General features: G+C 42.8%; 1 long non-coding RNA gene across 2 annotated transcripts in view; it reads right to left on the bottom strand.

Moving 5' to 3' along the window:
* Positions 1–16,974, bottom strand: part of LOC123353671 — a 42,618-nt gene extending 25,644 nt beyond the window's left edge. The window contains exon 1 of one of the 2 annotated variants that reach the window (XR_006574550.1): positions 16,876–16,974. This is a non-coding gene — a long non-coding RNA (uncharacterized LOC123353671). The remainder of the gene's footprint in view (positions 1–16,875) is intronic. The other variant, XR_006574551.1, reaches the window with a different exon arrangement.
* Between the last annotated feature and the right edge of the window lie 1,100 nt (positions 16,975–18,074).

Here is an 18,074-nt window from a genome sequence, read left to right as displayed (position 1 = left end):
GGGTCTCCTCCCGGTAAAGTGCAGTCGTGTCGTATCGTTTGGATTCGTTGTCGTTTGGACCCGATCCCTGTCAGCTCGTCATGCTTCTGGTGTCTGTTCTGCTGGTCAGCTGCGCCTGGAGTGCGGTATTTGCTTTTTGATATCTGACAGTTAGCTTATTTAGCCTCTTATTTTTTCCCCTCCCTAACTTGGTACCAAATATCTACTCAGGATATCAGGATTGTATTAGTGAGCTCAGAATTGCACAATTGCTTAGCTAGCTTGTATAATTGTTCTATTTGTTATTGAATTGTTAATTGCAAACTGTTTTATGTGTTTGAATCACTGCTCTGTCTTTGTCCAGAGTGAATGAATCTGGGAGTTGTCTCTACTTAGAGAGTAGCTGACCAAGGGGGTCCAGTCCCCGTGGTCTGAGTGAGTGGAATCTGCCCAGCTGCAGCCGCACCACACTCTGGATTTATCCTCTGTGTGAACGCAAGGGTGGCTGAGGCAGTGGCCCGTGGGTCTCTTTTCTGTGTTTGCACCGGGCACCGCCCTGACGAACCCGATTCCTATCTGTGTGATTGGTGTGTCTGCCTATTTGGTGTGGTGTGGTGAGCAGTATAAAGTGTATTATTACTGTGTTTTGGGGTGTGTTTGTACTTTTGATACCATCCCAGCCAAAGTTGCCTACTCCCCCAGCCCACGTTGTAATTATCCCCTAAATAAACGCAGCCACTTGGCTTTTCAGTGTTACCCTGGTCCTGCCTGTCTTTTCCTCACTCAATACCAAGCTTGAACGAACCCCCAGCTAATTCAGACAGACAGCAGAGGTGAGACAACCCCTCTAGGGTAAACGGATCAGGGCAATGCCATGACACAAATGGATCAGCAGATTTTCATTCTCAGCTCTAAATCAAGATCTGCTTATCTGATTGGAACCACTAGAGAAAGATTCTGGCTCTGTATCTTACACATTAAGCAACATACATTTTTATTTCTGTTTGGAGATAAAACTTTAGGTTCTATCTGTGACTTTCAAGAAATCAGTTAAACCATATTAAGAGCCACTAATCAAGCTATATTTCCTTTTTTTGGACAGTGGTTGCTGAGGGGCAGGAACATGTAGATGTTTTGATTTCAAGTTTTAACGGGCATATTCATCCCTGGTGTATGCCCAATGACAAAATTGCATGTTAACTGCAATGGCTAACACAAAAGATTAATTTGGCCCGAAATGCTACTTAAATTTATGTTTTATTAAAAAATTTTGTTTCCTGCTATCTCTTTATGGATTTATCTTCGATTCTATCTTGTGAACTGGTGATAACGGATAGAGTCCACTTCTTCTATGGACAGAAGTTGAGATTTTCAAAGGCCTTCAGAGTTTGAGATAGATACCGGGGCCTTGTCTTTACGAGGAAAAGAGGTGTGTTTTTACCGCGTTTGCTAACATGGTAACGGATGTGAGGTAAATCCTACTGAAGACAAAATATTTTGCAGTTTTAACAGTTTAGAAGGTCCACCCTAACCCTAGGTTCCTCCATAGGCTTTATCTCAACCTGCTAACACAAGTGAAAGCTACAAGTGCCTTGTCTTCATTAGGATCTTACCTTGTGTTGGCTAAGGCCTTGTCTACACTGCCACTTTACAGAGCTGAAACTTTCTTGCTCAGGGTTGTGAAAAAACACTTCCTTGAGTGCTGCAAGTTTCAGCACTGTGAAGTGGCAGTGTAGACAGTAGGGGTGTTTTTTTTACAGTGCTGGGAGAGCTCGACGACACAGCCACATTAAAGAGTTGCAGTGGCTACAGTGTGTAAAATTAACTTACTGGTTATATATAAAAAAGTAATCCACTTTTTTTTAATCTAAGTAATGAATATAAGTCAGAAGCTAGGAATTCTAGAGAATTAATAGGGGAAGTAAAGGGACACAAAGAGAAACCTGTGGCCTGCAGACTTAATGGCAATAAGGAGTTTTTAAAAGAATAATAGGAACGAAAAGAATCCTAATATTGGTATTGAATGATCAATAATAATTCAGAAAAGGCAGAAGTGTTCAAAAACTATTTCTGGTCTGTATTGGGAGGCGAGGGAGAGGCAAATGATGCAGTCATATCATATGGATGATAACACTCTTTCCAACCCACTAGTATCTCAAGAGCAGCTACTGAAGTTAGACATTTTTAAATTAGCAGGTCCAGATAACTTGCATCCAAGAGTTTTACAAGAGCTGGCTGAGAAGCTTGTTGGACAGTTAACGTTGATTTTCAGTAAGTCTCAGAATGCTGGGAAAGCTAATGTTCTGACAATATTGAAAAAGGATAAATGATATGACGTGGCTAATTACAGACCAGTCAGTCTCACATTGATCCCAGATAAGATAATGGAGCGGCTGACATGGGACTCTGTATTAATAGAGAGAAGGGTAATATAATTAATGCCAATCAACATGGGTTTATGGAAAATAGATCCTGTCAAACTAACTTGAGATCATTTTTGGACGAGATTACAAGTTTGGTTTAAAAAAGGTAATAGTGTTGATGTAATATATTTAGACTTCTGTAAGGCATTTGACTTGACATTTTGATTAAACAACTAGAATGATATAAAATTAACATGGCACATATTACATGGATTAAAATCTGGCTAACTGGTAGGTCTCAATATGTAATTGTAAATGGGGAATCATCAAACTGGTGTGTTTTTTAGAGTAGTCCTTCAGGGATCAGTCCTTGGCCCTACACTATTTAACATCAATGATCTGGAAGAAAACATAAAATTGTCACTGATAACGTTTGCAGATGATACAAAAATTGGGAGAGTGGTAAATAATGAAGAGGACTGGTCACAGATTCAGAGCAATCTAGATTGCTTGGTAGGCTAAGTGCATGCCAACAATATGCATTTTAATACAGCTAAATGTACATGTATACATTTAAGAACAAAGAATATAGGTCGGGGTCAGCAACCTCTCAGAAGCGGTGTGCCGAGTCTTCATTTATTCACTCTAATTTAAGGTTTCGCGTGCCAGTCATACATTTTAACATTTTAGAAGGTCTCTTTCTATAAGTCTATATTATATAACTAAACTATTGTATGTAAAGTAAACAAGGTTTTCAAAATGTTTAAGTGTCATTTAAAATTAAATTAAAATGCTGATCTTACGCCGCCAGCCTGCTCTGCTCGCTGCCAGCCTGGGGTTCTGTTCACCTAGGCCAGCAGTGGGCTGAGCAGAGCCTGCGGCCGGGACCCCAGACCTGTTGGGGTGGTCCAGGGGTCAGGGCAGAGGGCTGGGGGACGGGGTTCAGGGCAGTGGGAGTATGTGAGGTGAAGTGCAGAATGCTGAGTGTGTGTGGGGGGGGTCAGGGCAGAGGGATGGGGCTGTGGGGGGTACAGGGCAGAAGGCTGAGTGTGTGTGTGTGTGTGTGGGGGGGGGGGATCAGGGCAGAGGGCTGGGGTGCTCAGCTCGTGGGGGTGCTCCCAGCCCCCTGCCCTGAGCGGCTCATGGCAGGGGGCTGGAAGGGATGTGCCCTGTTCCACCCACTTCCCCCAGGCTCCGTCCCTACCTCTCTCTGCATCCTGCAGGGAGCTGCCTGCAGGCTGCTGCTCTTCCCCCTCCCAAGGGCCATCAGCTGACTGGCGCAGGGAAGGAGAGGGGGCGGGGCAGGAAAGCACCACGCTGGAGGAAGAAGCTGGGGAGGGGGAAGCTTGGCTGCCACAAAACCAAGCTTTTGCCTCCTGCCCCCGCAGGGGAGAGCGGTGGGCGGGGCAGCTGAGTTAGGCTGGGGGCCGGGACCGTGGCAGGCAGCGGCGTGCTGCTCAAAATTGACTGGTGTGCCGTGTTTGGCACACATGCCGTAGGTTGCCAACCCTGATATAGGCTTAGGCTATACTTACAGGATGGGGGACTCTATCCTGGGAGGCAGTGACTGAAAATGATTTGGGGGTCATGGTGGATAATCAGCTGCAACACTGTGGCCAAAGTCTAATGTAATCCTTGGATGCATAAAACAGAGAATCTTGAGTAGGAGTAGAGAGGTTATTTTTCCCTCTGTATTTAGCACTGGTGTGACCGCTGCTGGAATACCGTGTCCAGTTCTGGTGTTTACAATTCAAGAAAGATGTTGATAAATTGGAGAGAGTTCAGAGAATAGCTACTAGAATGATTAAAGGATTAGAAAACGTGTTATAGTGATAAACTAAATACATTGAGCTCCTTAAGTCTAACAAAGAGGAGGTTATGGGGTGACTTGACTACAGTCATACCTACATGGGGAACAAATATTTATCTTCAATCTTGCCGAGAAAGGTATAAGACAATCCAATGGCTGGAAGCTGAGGCTAGACAAATTCAGATGAGAAATAAAGTGTACACTTTCAACAGTGAGAGTAATTAACCATTGGAACAATTTACCAGGGGTTCTGGTGGATTCTCCATCACTGGCAATGTTTAAATCAAGAGTGGATGATTGTCTATAAAATATGCTCTAGGAATTATTTCGGGGAACTTCTATGACCCGTATTATACAGGAGGTCAGGCTCGATGGTCACAATGGTCACTTCTGGCCTTGGAATCTATGAACATAGCATGCATAATTGTAAGTTCCGTAATGTTATTGTTTGGTGTTATTGATTAGCAAGATATCAGCATATCATCTTCCTTTACTGTCTCAGATTATTTTTAAATTTTGAATTCATGAGTATTTTTTATGACAGTTTCCCAGGATCCCCATCTCAGTGGCTCTCAACTTTTCAGTGTACTATACCCCTTTAAGGAGTCTGATTTGTCTTGCATACCCCAAGTTTCACCTCACTTAAAACCCAGTTGCTTACAAAATCGGACATAAAAATACAGAAGTGTCACAGCACACTATTACAAAAAAATTGCTTACTTTTATTTTATAATTATATGGTAAAAATGAGAATCAATTGGAATATAAATATTGAAATATTCATATCAGTGTATAGCATATAGAGCAGTATAAGCAAGTCATTGTATGAAATTTTAGTTTGTACTGACTTTGCTAGGGCTTTTTATGTAGCCTGTTGTAAAACTAGGCAAATATCTAGATGAGTTGATGTGCCCCCTGGAAGACCTCCAGGTACCCCCAGAGGTACTTGAACCCCAGGTTGAGAACTACTGTTCTATCTTGTTTCCTCTCCTCCTCCCCCATTGCAATAGCAGCAAATATTCCATTGGCCAAAGAGTCTGGAGGGCCTCATCTCTGCTGCTAGCAATGGTCAGAAGGGTCGGGAACTCACAGTGATGTGAGATGTTTCCTTCTTTCTTTGCATCTGGATTGATTTACTATCACCATAATGATCTAGCTATGTATTGCAGTAAGTTAGTATTAAGATATTAGTATTTTTAAAATATTCATATTTCTCATCCAAAGGAAACTGTCCCTTTTAGTAGTGTATTGGGTAGCAACCTGCATGGAATTTGGAGGGAGGAGCACAGGTTGCATGAGGTAAGAGTTTAGATGAGGCACAATAAGTCAATCTGTGTTCACATGGCTGGAATGCTAGTTGCAGCACTTCAATAAGTAGTTCTCATAATAAAGGTCCAGTTTAGTCATACAAGCACAGAGTCCTTTAAATGTACCCCAGGCTAGGTAATAACATGAAACACATTAAGGCTGCACTAGAACAAAGTACCTGATGTCAGAGAGACCATGTTACTTTCTTCTTTGGCCACAGAAACAGATTAAGATAATATTGAAGAGCTGTATCACATTGTTGCTTTGAACCAGCCTGGCTTAATTAGTATGTGATTTCTAGAGATGGGCCCAGATCAGAATCTCAGATCCAAACACACACAACTTTGCTGGGCTTAAAAGTCAAACAGATCTTCCAGCCCTCTTGTATGGGTTTTTGTACAAACACATACCACCAAAGTTTGTGGAGTTGGAAAACCATCCATCTCTAGCAGATTCCTCACCACTGGAACACCAATAGAAAAGAGCGTACAAAGAAGCTTGTGTATATAAGAAATGAGAATAAACCCTTAAGGATTTAGGTAGAGATTTTTCTAAGGTGACCAACTGTAAGAACCTGCAGGACTAGAAGCTGGGACCATGAGGGTTCTGGGTTGCTGCCACCTCCCCACTGGAAGCTTATGCTGAGATGCTGCAGGAAATACTGCCCAGTAGCTCCTGAGTGGCAGCCCCACACAGCCCACACCACGGGGCCTGTTTCTGCTCCAGCCCCTAGACTGTGGTTTCTGACCCTGGTTTGTCCTTGACTTTGCTATTTGCTTTCTGTCTATAACCTGGCACCTGACTGACTTCCTGATATCCTGACCTAGCTCGACCCTGACTCTGCTATCTGTCTGCAACCTGGTGCCTGATTCTGACTTCCTGGCATTCTGACCTGGCTCGCTCTCAACTCCACTACTTGTGTCCTGACTGCAACTTAGCAGCTGACCGGTGCACACAGGCCGCCCATGGTCCAGCCCTGACACCAACGTCTACTGAATTCCAGAGGAATTTAGGCACCTAACTTCCTTTGGCTTCTTTGAAAATCCCAGCCTCAAATGTGATCTTATGCATGTGTTCTTTGGCTCACACTGTGGATCTCTTCCATAGCCTTTGAGATGCCTACTTCCCACTGATACTCTGCCCTTTTATAGTTCTGATGCACCACTGCACAGAGGTATGTAAAAGGGTTGCAATTTCACATTGCTAACATGCTTACTATACATGGTCATGGATGAAACACTACTCTTTTCCCTTGTTTGTTACAAAGCTCTTACTGCTATTCAAATTACCAATTCAAATTACCAATTCAAACAACCAACCTTCAATAGTGCAATTGACCTTGCTAATTACCCCATTGTTTATGTTTAAATGCCGGAATCAGGTGAAGGGGAGGCACAGCTATAAACACTCTAGAAACACCAATCTCTTAGGCACAATTGTTTGTCCAAGATTACAGGAGTCACTAGTAGGGCAAAGAATGGAACTGTGCTCTAATCAGTAGATCTTGCTTCCTCTTCAGTGGCACATATGGGGAAAACATAGTTGTCCTCTTTCCCCTGCCCCCAAAAAGTTTTATTTTTGTTAATATTCCATAATCATATCCTCTCTCTCCTCCCCCCATAGCTGTAGATTCCCACATCTTTTAAAGTCTTGCAACAGGATTCATATTGTTATCCTTAAACAAAATACATCCTCAAATTAGTTTAAAATATGAAGTTATGAATCATTATTTGTATGTTGGATGCTGTCCTTGATTTACGTGCCATACATTTCTCTAAATAACACGCACAGACAAAATTGCTGTATATAGCCTAGTGCTCTGAGCATGGCACGAGGTGTCAGAACTGCCTGAATTTGAATCCTGGCTGTTGCACAGGTTCTTTTTGTGGGCTTGGAAAAGTCACTTAGCAAAAGTGAGGCAGAGGTTCTCTGTTAAATGGGAATAATACATATCTCACAGGTACATTTGGAGGATTAATTAAATGTTTGTAAAGCATTATATATTCGTGTGTGCAGACTTCAAAATATGTTGTGGGTTGCCATCCTAGCTGATGTAAAAAAGTACATGAAAGCTCTTATGCCCAGTCCATTATTTGGTTTCCCCATTCCTCCTTGCCTCTCTCAAAGATTTAAGAAACAGAGAGCACAGCTGACTTAGGTTCTATATAAAAATAAGACTCAGAACAGTGTCAGCATACAAAGTATTATACTTATTTTTAAAATATGCATGCAAAACAAAGCAGCTCCCATCTATATTAAAATACTATAGCTCTACTTAATGGCATATAAATAAAACCCTCAAAAGCCATTAGCCAACATGCAAAGATATATGCACTGAACACAATCATTCATCAGAGATAAATGCTGTGCACCATTATATCAGAGCCAGGAAGATCAGCATAGGCCTTTTGTCAACATTGGACTGCCACACATCTTTGTGCGCCTAATTGACACTAATCCACTTTGTAAGCAGTGAGTGCAAGCCTAGAAAATAATTCAAACAGAGAGACCCAAAGAATGACTGAGCAGTCATAACAAATGGGCTGAATGAATCATGTATATTTGGCAAGTTGCAAGATTGCTATTTCCTCCTTACATCTAGCCTTTATTTCAGTTAGGATACATTTTAAAAATATACTGATTTTTAAAAAATAAATCTGTATCAAAATAAGAGCATCTCAGAGCACAGTGGGAAGGAATAGGCCAGGGAGAAGGGCAATGTTTTCAGCTGAATTATGAAATGATCAGAGTTGGTGAGGCAGAAGGATACAGGAATGCAATCCCAAATGACAAGACCTGCAGAGGAGAAGGCTCTTGCACAAACAATGACCCCCCCCCCCCCCCAAAAGAAAGAAAAAGAGGGAAGACCAGCACTAAATGGTAGAGAACCCTGAGCTGAGTGGAGCAAGAGGCTCCATAGGATGATCCGTGTGGAGATGGGCAGCATCATACTGGTGTCTGGAGAGCTAGAAGTCAGGATACCAGAGAGCTTGTGGATGAACTACCTGCTTCAGCTTGTTAAAATGACCTACCTTCTTTTCTAACATGGCATGACGCAGCCATTTCAAAGCAGAATCTGCTCCCGCTTACCATATCCCTCTATGATTTATCTTCCTTCCCCAGGAGGATCCTTCAAGACCCTCATTAACCCAAGGATTCCTCCAACTTTTCCTCCTCCCCCCTCATAAGGCCTTCACGTCATGGCTGTGTTTCCAGATGCTAAAGGGCTGGATGCCGGCCTTCCAGAGTTCATCAGTAGAGCGTCGAAATGTGCGTTAGGAATCACTGCCTTGCAATATCAGGTGGCCCGTCCTGGAAGTCAAACTGGGCTAAGTTTGTGGAGTTTCCCAGTTGTGCAAGTGGAGAAGTGAGTCAGAGTCTCAAGACCAGATTTCCCAATAGCACTGTATTGCCCTACCTCTGGGCTGACTGGGTCAAGCACCTCATAGACTTTAAGGTCAGAAGGGACCATCATGCTCCTCTAGTCTTACCCTCTTGCACATCGCAGGCCCCAGACACTCACCTACTCTCTCCTGTAATAGACCCCTAACCTCTGGCTGAGTTACTGAAACCCTCAAATCATAATTTAAAGATTTCAAGTTACACAGAAGCCACCATTTATACTCCTGTAGAACCTCAGAGTTACCAACACCTCAGGAATGGAGGTTGTTCCTAACTCTGAACAAAACATTATGGTTTTTCTTTTAAAAGTCTGCAACAGACAATTGACTTAATACAGCTTTGAAACTTTACTGCAGAACAAAAATGCTGCTTTTAACCAGCTTAATTTAAATGAAACAAGCACAGAAACCATTTCTTTACTTTGTAAAAAAAAAAAAAAAAAAATTTAGACTTTTTTTAGTAGTTTATTTTCAACAAAGTATTGTGCTGTACAGTATTTACCTTTTTTTGGGTCTCTGCTGCCTGATCGTGACTTCCGGTTCCAAATGAGGTGTGTGGTTGACCGGTTGATTAGTAACTCTGGTGTTTGTAACTCTGAGGTTCTACTGTTGTTTAAACCTGCAAATGACCCATGGCCCATCTGCAGAGGAAGGCACCTATGCTTCTGGTGAGGCTTTGGGAAAAGGGAATATAAGGCCTTTAAATAGTCATGAAATAGCCAAACCTCTGAGAACCACAGTCTCTCAGAGGTTGCATTGGCTTTCTGATACATTTATTTGGAGCAATGGTGCAATCCAGTGGCCAGTTTGGATAGTAACAGTGCACATTGCACAAGTTAAACCCACTGTAAAGCTATTCAAGAGAGAAGCACCCTAGAAGAACTGCAGAATCATAGCAATGGGCAAAGACATAGCAATGGCCAAGATAAGCTATATAAAAGAGAAATGCAGAGGATCTATAAGGTTACAGCTTCATTAAAGAGCATGACACTATCCATCTAACAGTAAATCAGAAGTGCAGTGCTTTCCAACTATTCCTATACTTGGAAAGATTTGATACAGATTCCTATACTGTATCAAGATTTGATACAGCCACCATGTGTATTTGTTCTCATATGTTCTCATGCTGTTTTTCACCACTGCAATTAGTCAATATAGAAAAATCAACATTTAGAGATGTCCTCCCTTTTGCTAGTGAAACTTGTTTAAGTAGGTTCTCCATGTAGATGAATCATTTAGTGATTCTTGCAGACAGAAATTTGGATTAACTGAATTGAGTCTGGATAGTAGCCAAGTACTTTCTGCTTCCAGCTGCCCCTCCACATTGACATGTTCTGTGTGAGGTTTCTTTGCCTGCAATGTACTCCTGGGGTTTTGCTGTGTTTACCCATCATTTGTTAATTCCATACCAATAGGGGCCAGATCCAGAGTGGTGCTGAGTGCCTGCAGCTCCCACTGACTCCAAGGCCTGGTCTACACTATGCGTTTAAACCGATTTTAGCAGCATTAAACCGATTTAACGCTGCACCCCTCCACACAACGAGGCCCTTTATATCAATATAAAGGGCTCTTTAAACCGGTTTCTGTACTCCTCCCCGACGAGAGGAGTAGCGCTCAAACTGGTATTACCATATCAGATTAGGGTTAGTGTGGCAGCAAATCGATAGTATTGGCCTCCGGGTGGTATCCCACAGTGCACCATTGTGACCGCTCTGGACAGCAATCTGAACTTGGATGCACTGGCCAGGTAGACAGGAAAAGCCCCGCAAACTTTTGAATTTCATTTCCTGTTTGCCCAGCGTGGAGCTGCGATCAGCATGGGTGGTGATGCAGTCCCAAATCAAAAAAAGAGCTCCAGCATGGACCATACGGGAGATACTGGATCTGATCACTGTATGGGGAGGCAAATCAGTTGTATCACAGCTCCATTACAGAAGACAAAATGCCAAAGCATTTGAAAAAAATCTCCAGACAGAGGCCACAGCAGGGACTCAGCACAGTGCTGCGTGAGAAGCGTAACGGAAAGCCAAAGAATCAAATGGACACTCATGGAGGGAGGGAGCGGGTACTGAGGACTACAGCTATCCCACAGTCCCCACAATCTCCGAAAAGCATTTCCATTCTTGGCTGAGCTCCCAATGCCTGAAGGGTCAAAAACATTTTCCCGGGTGTATGTCATCAATTTACACCCTTCCCCCCACCCCCAAAAGAAAAGGGAAAAAAATAGTTTCTCCCCTTTTTTCAATGTCACCCTATGTCTACTGCATGCTGCTGGTAGATGGAGTGTTGGAGCGTTAAAGAGCGGCATCCTCTCCTCTCCCTGGTGGCAGATGGTACAGTGCAGTAGGACTGGTATCTGTCCTCATCACCAGCCCGCGAGTGCTCCTGGCTGGCCTCAGTGATGTCGGCCGGGGGCACCTGGGTAAAAATAGGAATGACTCCTGGTCATTCCCAGCAGATGGTACAGAATGGCTGGTAACTGTCCTCATCATAGCAACTGGGGGCTGAGCTCTATCAGCCTCCCCCACTCCCCAGTCATGACTAAAGAAAAGATTCTGTACTGCCTGGACTATCATAGCAGCTGGAGGCTTCCTCCCCCTCATTTTATCTCACTAAAAAGTCAGTGTCTCTTATTCCTGCATTCTTTATTACTTCATCACACAAATGGGGGGACGCTGCCATGGTAGCCCAGGAGGGTTGGCGGAGGAGGGAAGCAACGGGTGGGGTTGTTCTAGGGGCACCCCCTAGAATAGCATGGAGCCAATCATTTCTGCGGGATCTCAGGGGCTCTGACACAGAGCGGCTGTGCTCTCTGGTTCTCTAGTACACTTGCCCCATATTCTAGGCAGGACTGACTATTTTTAGACAAAATAGAGGGTCATTCCCATTTTTGCTGATGCGCCCCCGGCCAACTTCAGCGAGGCCAGCCAGGAGCACCCATGATAGCAGCAGACAGTACAGAACGACTGATAACCGTCATCTCATTGCCAATTTACAATGGCATGGTAGACAGTACAATATGACTGGTAACCATCTCTGCTATCTTGCAAAGGCAAATGAATGCTGCTGTGTAGCAGTGCAGTACCGCGTCTGTCAGCAGCATCCAGTACACATACTGTGACAGTGACAAAAGGCAAAACGGGCTCCATTATTGCCATGCTATGGCATCTGCCACGGCAATCCAGGGAAAAATGGTGCGAAATGATTGTCTGACGTTGCTTTCCCGGAGGAAGGATTGAGTGACGACATTTACCCAGAATCACCTGCGACACTGTTTTTGCATTGGGATCTCAACCCAGAATTCCAATGGGCAGAAGAGACTGCGGGAACTGTGGGATAGCTACCCACAGTGCAATGCTCCGGAAATTGACGCTAGCCTCGGTACATGGACGCACACTGCCAAATTAATGTGCTTAGTGTGGCCACGTGCACTCGATTTTATACAATCTGTTTTACAAAACTGGTTTATGTAAAATCTGAATAATCCTGTAGTGTAGACATACCCCAAGAGGCACTCAAACACTACAGAGGTGTGAACACTAGAAATGCCTACATAATTCAGATCAATAGTGCCTTTCAGGACTTGACCAAGGGTGAATCACTCTGCAAGACATTAGAGCTCTTTATCACTAGTCTCCAATTATTTACTTACAGAAAGAAAAAAAAATGTACATATCTGAATGCTCACATCCATATCTGGCTTTCAGATTTTGAAACCAAATTCTCTCTTTGGATACCTTCATGGATTCCCGTACCTTAACACACGTCTGTGCATGCAGCTTAGGGCAGGAGATATTCCTAGACATTTATGAGCTGATTCATTTGGAGGAAGGGAGGGAATTTGGCAAATATAAAGCCAGAAAGCCAAATTTTACAGGCGATAGTTTTTGCATCACATATTCCAGGACACAATGCATACATAACTGCACTAAAAGAACCCAAATAATGTAAAACTTAGATATGCTAAACATTCGTATGTGCCTTCATGCTTCGGCCATCATTCCAGAGGACATGCTTCCATGCTGATGACACTCGTTTAAAAAAAAAAAAAAAAAAAGCATAAATAAAATTTGTGACTGAACTCCTTGGGGGAGAATTGTATATCCCTGCTCTGTTTTACCAGCATTCTGCCATATATTTCATGTTATAGCCATCTCAGATGATGACCCAGCACATGTTGTTCATTTTAAAAACACTTTTACTGCGGATTTGACAAAACTCAAAGAGGGTACCAGTGTGAGATTTGTGAAGATAGCTACAGCACTTCACCCAAAGTTTAAGAATCTGAAGTGCCTTCCAAAATCTGAGAGGGACGAGGTGTACAGCATGCTTTCAGAAGTCTTAAAAGAGCAACACTCCAATGCAGAAACTACAGAACCCGAACCACCAAAAAAAGAAAAGCAACCTTCTGCTGGTGGCATCCGACTCAGATAATGAAAATGAACATGCGTCAGTCTGCACTGCTTTGGATTGTTATCGAGCAGAACCCATCATCAGCATGGACACATGTCCCCTGGAATGGTGGTTGAAGCATGAAGGGACATATGAATCTTCGGTGACATTGTGAACAAGAAAAGGGCAGCATTATCTCCTGCAAACGTAAACAAACTTGTTTGAGTGATTAGCTGAACAAGAAATAGGACTTAGTGGACTTGTAGGCTCTAAAGTTTTATATTGTTTTATTTTTGAATGCTTTTTTTTGTACAATTCTACACTTGTAAGTTCAACTGTCATGTTAAAGAGATTGCAGTACTTGTATTAGGTGAACTGAAAAATACAATCTTATTTTTTACAGTGCAAATATTTGTAAATATAAAGTGAGCAGTTACACTTTGTATTCTGTGTTATAATTTAAATCAATATATTTGAAAATGTAGAAAAACATCCAAACACATAAAAATATTTAAATGGTATTCTATTATTGTTTAATCACATGATTAATCACCCGATTAATTTTTTTTTAATCGCTTCATAGCCCTAATTTGTATCTATGTAATTTTCTCCTTATCCCTAATTTCTAGACCAAGGACTTGATAAATAGTTAAAGACACCAATACCTAGAATCTTACATCTGTGAATAGCAAGCAATTTTGATAGAATTTGTTGACATGATCAAATCCGTACTAAGAATTATGATGACACCACCAATCTCCAGAAATACTAGTGCATCAGTCCATAGCAGGCTCTAAAATTTTATATTGTTTTATTTTTGAATGAAGGTTTTTTTTGTACATAATTCTACATTTGTAAGTTCAACTTTCACAATAAAGACATTGCACTACAGTACTTAGAATCATAGAATATCGGGGTTGGCAGGGACCTCGGGAGGTCATCTAGTCCAACCTCCTGCTCAAAGCAGGACCAATCCCCAACTAAATCATCCCAGCCAGGGCTTTGTCAAGCCTGACCTTAAAAACCTCTAAGGAAGGAGATTCCACCACCTCCCTAGGTAACCCATTCCAGTGCTTCACCACCCTCCTAGTGAAAAAGTTTTTCCTAATATCCTACACGCTCAGTGTTTAACCGATCGCCATATTTGAGGTCGGGAAGGAATTTTCCTCCAGGGAAGATTGGCAGAGGCCCTGGAGGTTTTTCACCTTCCTCTGCAGCATGGGGCACGGGTCACTTGCTGGAGGATTCTCTGCACCTTGAGGTCTTTAAACCATGATTTGAGGACTTCAATAACTCAGACATAAGTTAAGGGTTTGTTACAGGTCTGGGTGGGTGAGATTCTGTGGCCTGCATTGTGCAGGTCAGACTAGATGACCATAATGGTCCCTTCTGATCTTAAGTCTATGAATATCCAACCTAAACCTCCCCACTGCAACTTGAGACCATTACTCTTTGTTCTGTCATCTGCTACCACTGAGAACAGTCTAGATCCATCCTCTTTGAAACCCCCTTTCAGGTAGTTGAAAGCAGCTATCAAATCCCCCCTCATTCTTTTCTTCTGCAGACTAAACAATCCCAGTTCACTCAGTCTCTCCTATAAGTCTTGTGCTCCAGCCCCCTAATAATTTTTTTGTTGCCCTCCGCTGGACTCTTTCCAATTTTTCCACATCCTTCTTGTAGTGTGGGGCGCAAAACCGGACACAGTATTCCAGTTGTGGCCTCACCAATGCCGAATAGAGGGGAATGATCATGTCCCTCGATCTGCTGGCAATGCTCCTACTTATACAGCCCAAAATGTCGTTAGCCTTCTTGACAACAAGGGCACACTGTTGACTCATATACAGCTTCTCGTCCACTGTAACCCTTAGGTCCTTTTCTGCAGAACTGCTGCCTAGCCACTCAGTCCCTAGTCTGTAGCAGTGCATGGGATTCTTCTGTCCTAAGTGCAGGACTCTGCACTTGTCCTTGTTGAATCTCATCAGATTTCTTTTGTCCTAATCCTCTAGTTTGTCTAGGTCCCTCTGTATCCTAAAAAAATCAAAGATGCAGTCTCATCTGGAATTCTCTGAGCACTGCATCTGAAAAAGGATACTACAGAACTTGAGGGAATCCACAGAAGGCTAGTTAGAATGATTCAATCTCATTAAAAAGTCTTTATGAAGAAAGATTGGATTAGATACAGATTAGAAAGGTGATTGATAAGGAACAAGTAAATGGATTTATATACAAAAACCATTAACAACAACGTTGCAAAAAGTCAAACACTCAAAAGTTATGGAATGCTTGAATTAAGGTTGCCTGTGCATTATTCTTGTATATATGCATTATAATACACCCTTTAATTACATGATCGGATAGTATTTCTTCTGCTAAGTATTAGAAATTGAGATGAGCTCTTGTGTGCATTTGGTAGGGGTGGGGGGGGGCAGATTATCTACTACAGTTTCTTCTGAAGCGTCTGGTGCTGACCACAGTTGGACACAGGATACAGTACTGCACTAGGTAGACCTTGGGTCTGTTCCAGTCTGAAAATTCCTAGGTTCCAAATAAGGATTGCCTCTCTAAGGTAGCCTAACAATCTTGCTTTTCTGTGTTACTTGTCTTAGCTGGAGCTTGTCAAGCTGAAGCTCAATCTGCTTTTAAGAATAAGGCTTTAGATAATTTATTTTATACCATTAATTCTTCTTTGTATCCGACTCTTGGACAGTTCTCATTTGTCACAAAACTGTAAGCTTTTTAGGGCAACAACTTTATCTTTCTACGGGACTAAATAGCCTCCATAGTACATTATAGACTTGAAAGAAATTATTTATCTGTGTTATAATAGTAGCTAGAGTATATAAGTGAAATCAAGGCCTGATTTTGCTAGAGCCTGTGTAAATGTGGAGTAATAGACAGTCCATGCCACAAAGAGCTCACGAATTAAATAGGCAAAAAGGACAAAGAAAAACTGAGGGTTTGAAATTTATTTTGGTTCCACTTGGAACACAGCTGAGACATTTTGAAATTTTTCATGAAGGGTGGGAGAAAGCACCTGTGTTACTGTAACAGGGTTCACAACCCACCCCTCTTCCTGTGGCCTGCTTGCTGTTCCCAATAAGGCTCAGAGAGGCTTTAAGGCAGTGGTCCCCAACCTTTCTGTGGCCAGTAGTTTTCAGAAGAGCGTGGTGGGCGCCAACAGTTTTTTCAAGGCTTATTTTGTATTTGTACATTAAATAATATGAAAAACATCATATTTAATATAACATAATATATGAATCCAGAGAGAAGCTGGAGAGAAGCCTCAAGCACAGAGAACACCGGCGCCTGCAGCCCCAGAGATCTCTGTCCCCGGCAGGCATGGAGCCGTGGCTTCTCTCTGGCTTAAGCCACGGCCCCGCACCTGCCAGAGACTGAGAACACCGGCGCCCACAGCCCTGGAGTTCTCTGTCCCCAGCAGGTGCGGGGCCACGGCTTCTCTCCCCTGCTGGGCACTAGGCAGGCACACATAAATGCCAGAGCGCCCACAGACACCACGTTGGGGACCACTGCTATAAGGGTTATGCAACACCCCATCTTTATTTACTTATGGTTATCACATCACCAGTGTCCATCTACTTACAAGCTTAACAGGATTACTCACCCCCTTTGCAGGCAGCCTTCAGCTAGGAGGCCTCTAGTTCCCTCCCTGAGGGCCCTCCCAGCCTTTATAGCCCTTGGCTTGTCAGGCCAGCAGGTGTTGCCAATCCTCAGGCCAGCATCAGGCCTTTTCCATCAGCCCCAATTGGTTTCCCCTGATTGGAGCTGACTGGGCAGGGGCTAATTAGGTGCTTTTGCACCAGCACCCTGCTACTGTTACCTACCCCTGGATTACCAATAGCCCAGTGGTCAGGGTATTCCCCTGGGTTTGGGAGCCCCAGGATCAAGTCCCTGCTCTGCCTGATTCAGAACAGGGACTTGAACCTGGAGCTCCCACATCTCAGGAGAGTGCCCTGACTGCTGGGCTATTTTCTTGCTTTCATTTTGACTAGAATTTCCATCCTGGACCTGAGAAGCCTTTCCAAACGTTTCATTGAAACTGAGAAATTGCCCACAAAGTTTTGGTTTTGATGAACTGTCATTTTCAGACAAAAACCAAAAAAAAATAATCAAAAAATTCCCAACCAGCTCTCCACAGGAACTGTGGCAGGGCTGAGAATTAAACCCAGACCTCCTGAATCCCAGCCCAGTGACTTTGACCACAACAACAATCTGCTTAATAAAGACAGTAGTTGTGTTCTAAACATGCCCCCAAACCAATTTTTCCCCTCAAAACTAGTTTGAATATTTAGGCACCTAAAATGTTTTTTAAAGGGAAAGCATTCTGGACACTAGTTAAAGAACTAAAGTCTTTCCAGCTGGAGATTAGACATTGTACACTGAGTTCCATTCCAGAATAAAATATCTGGCAGAATTAGAAATCCCTGGGATGGAAATGCCAAGACAACTTTAACCATAATGATGTAAATATAGCCTCAACTACCTCACTTAGCCAAAGTAAATAGCAGAAACATCTTGTAGTTTATTAGCCCTGTAAAATACCACAATTCTACCTTTGACTTATACATCTAGTCTTTATTTTTCTTTCCTCTGGCTCTGGGCAGAGCTACCTGAAAGAAGATCAGTTTCAGGTAGGCAATCTTGTTACAGGCAGGCAGCCAGCTCTCTAATCCAATAGTGCAACACAGGACCTAAAGAGTGCACATTTATGAAAGAATAGGCTGTTTTCATTATTTAATTACTAGTCAAGTAACCTGTCTGAAGAATATTAAAATGCCCAAGTTACTATGACAGTGAAATAGG

The sequence above is a fragment of the Mauremys mutica genome, chromosome 1 (assembly GCF_020497125.1).
Source record: "Mauremys mutica isolate MM-2020 ecotype Southern chromosome 1, ASM2049712v1, whole genome shotgun sequence".
Taxonomy (NCBI): Eukaryota; Metazoa; Chordata; order Testudines; family Geoemydidae; genus Mauremys; species Mauremys mutica.
This window is presented reverse-complemented; position numbering and strand designations above follow the sequence as displayed.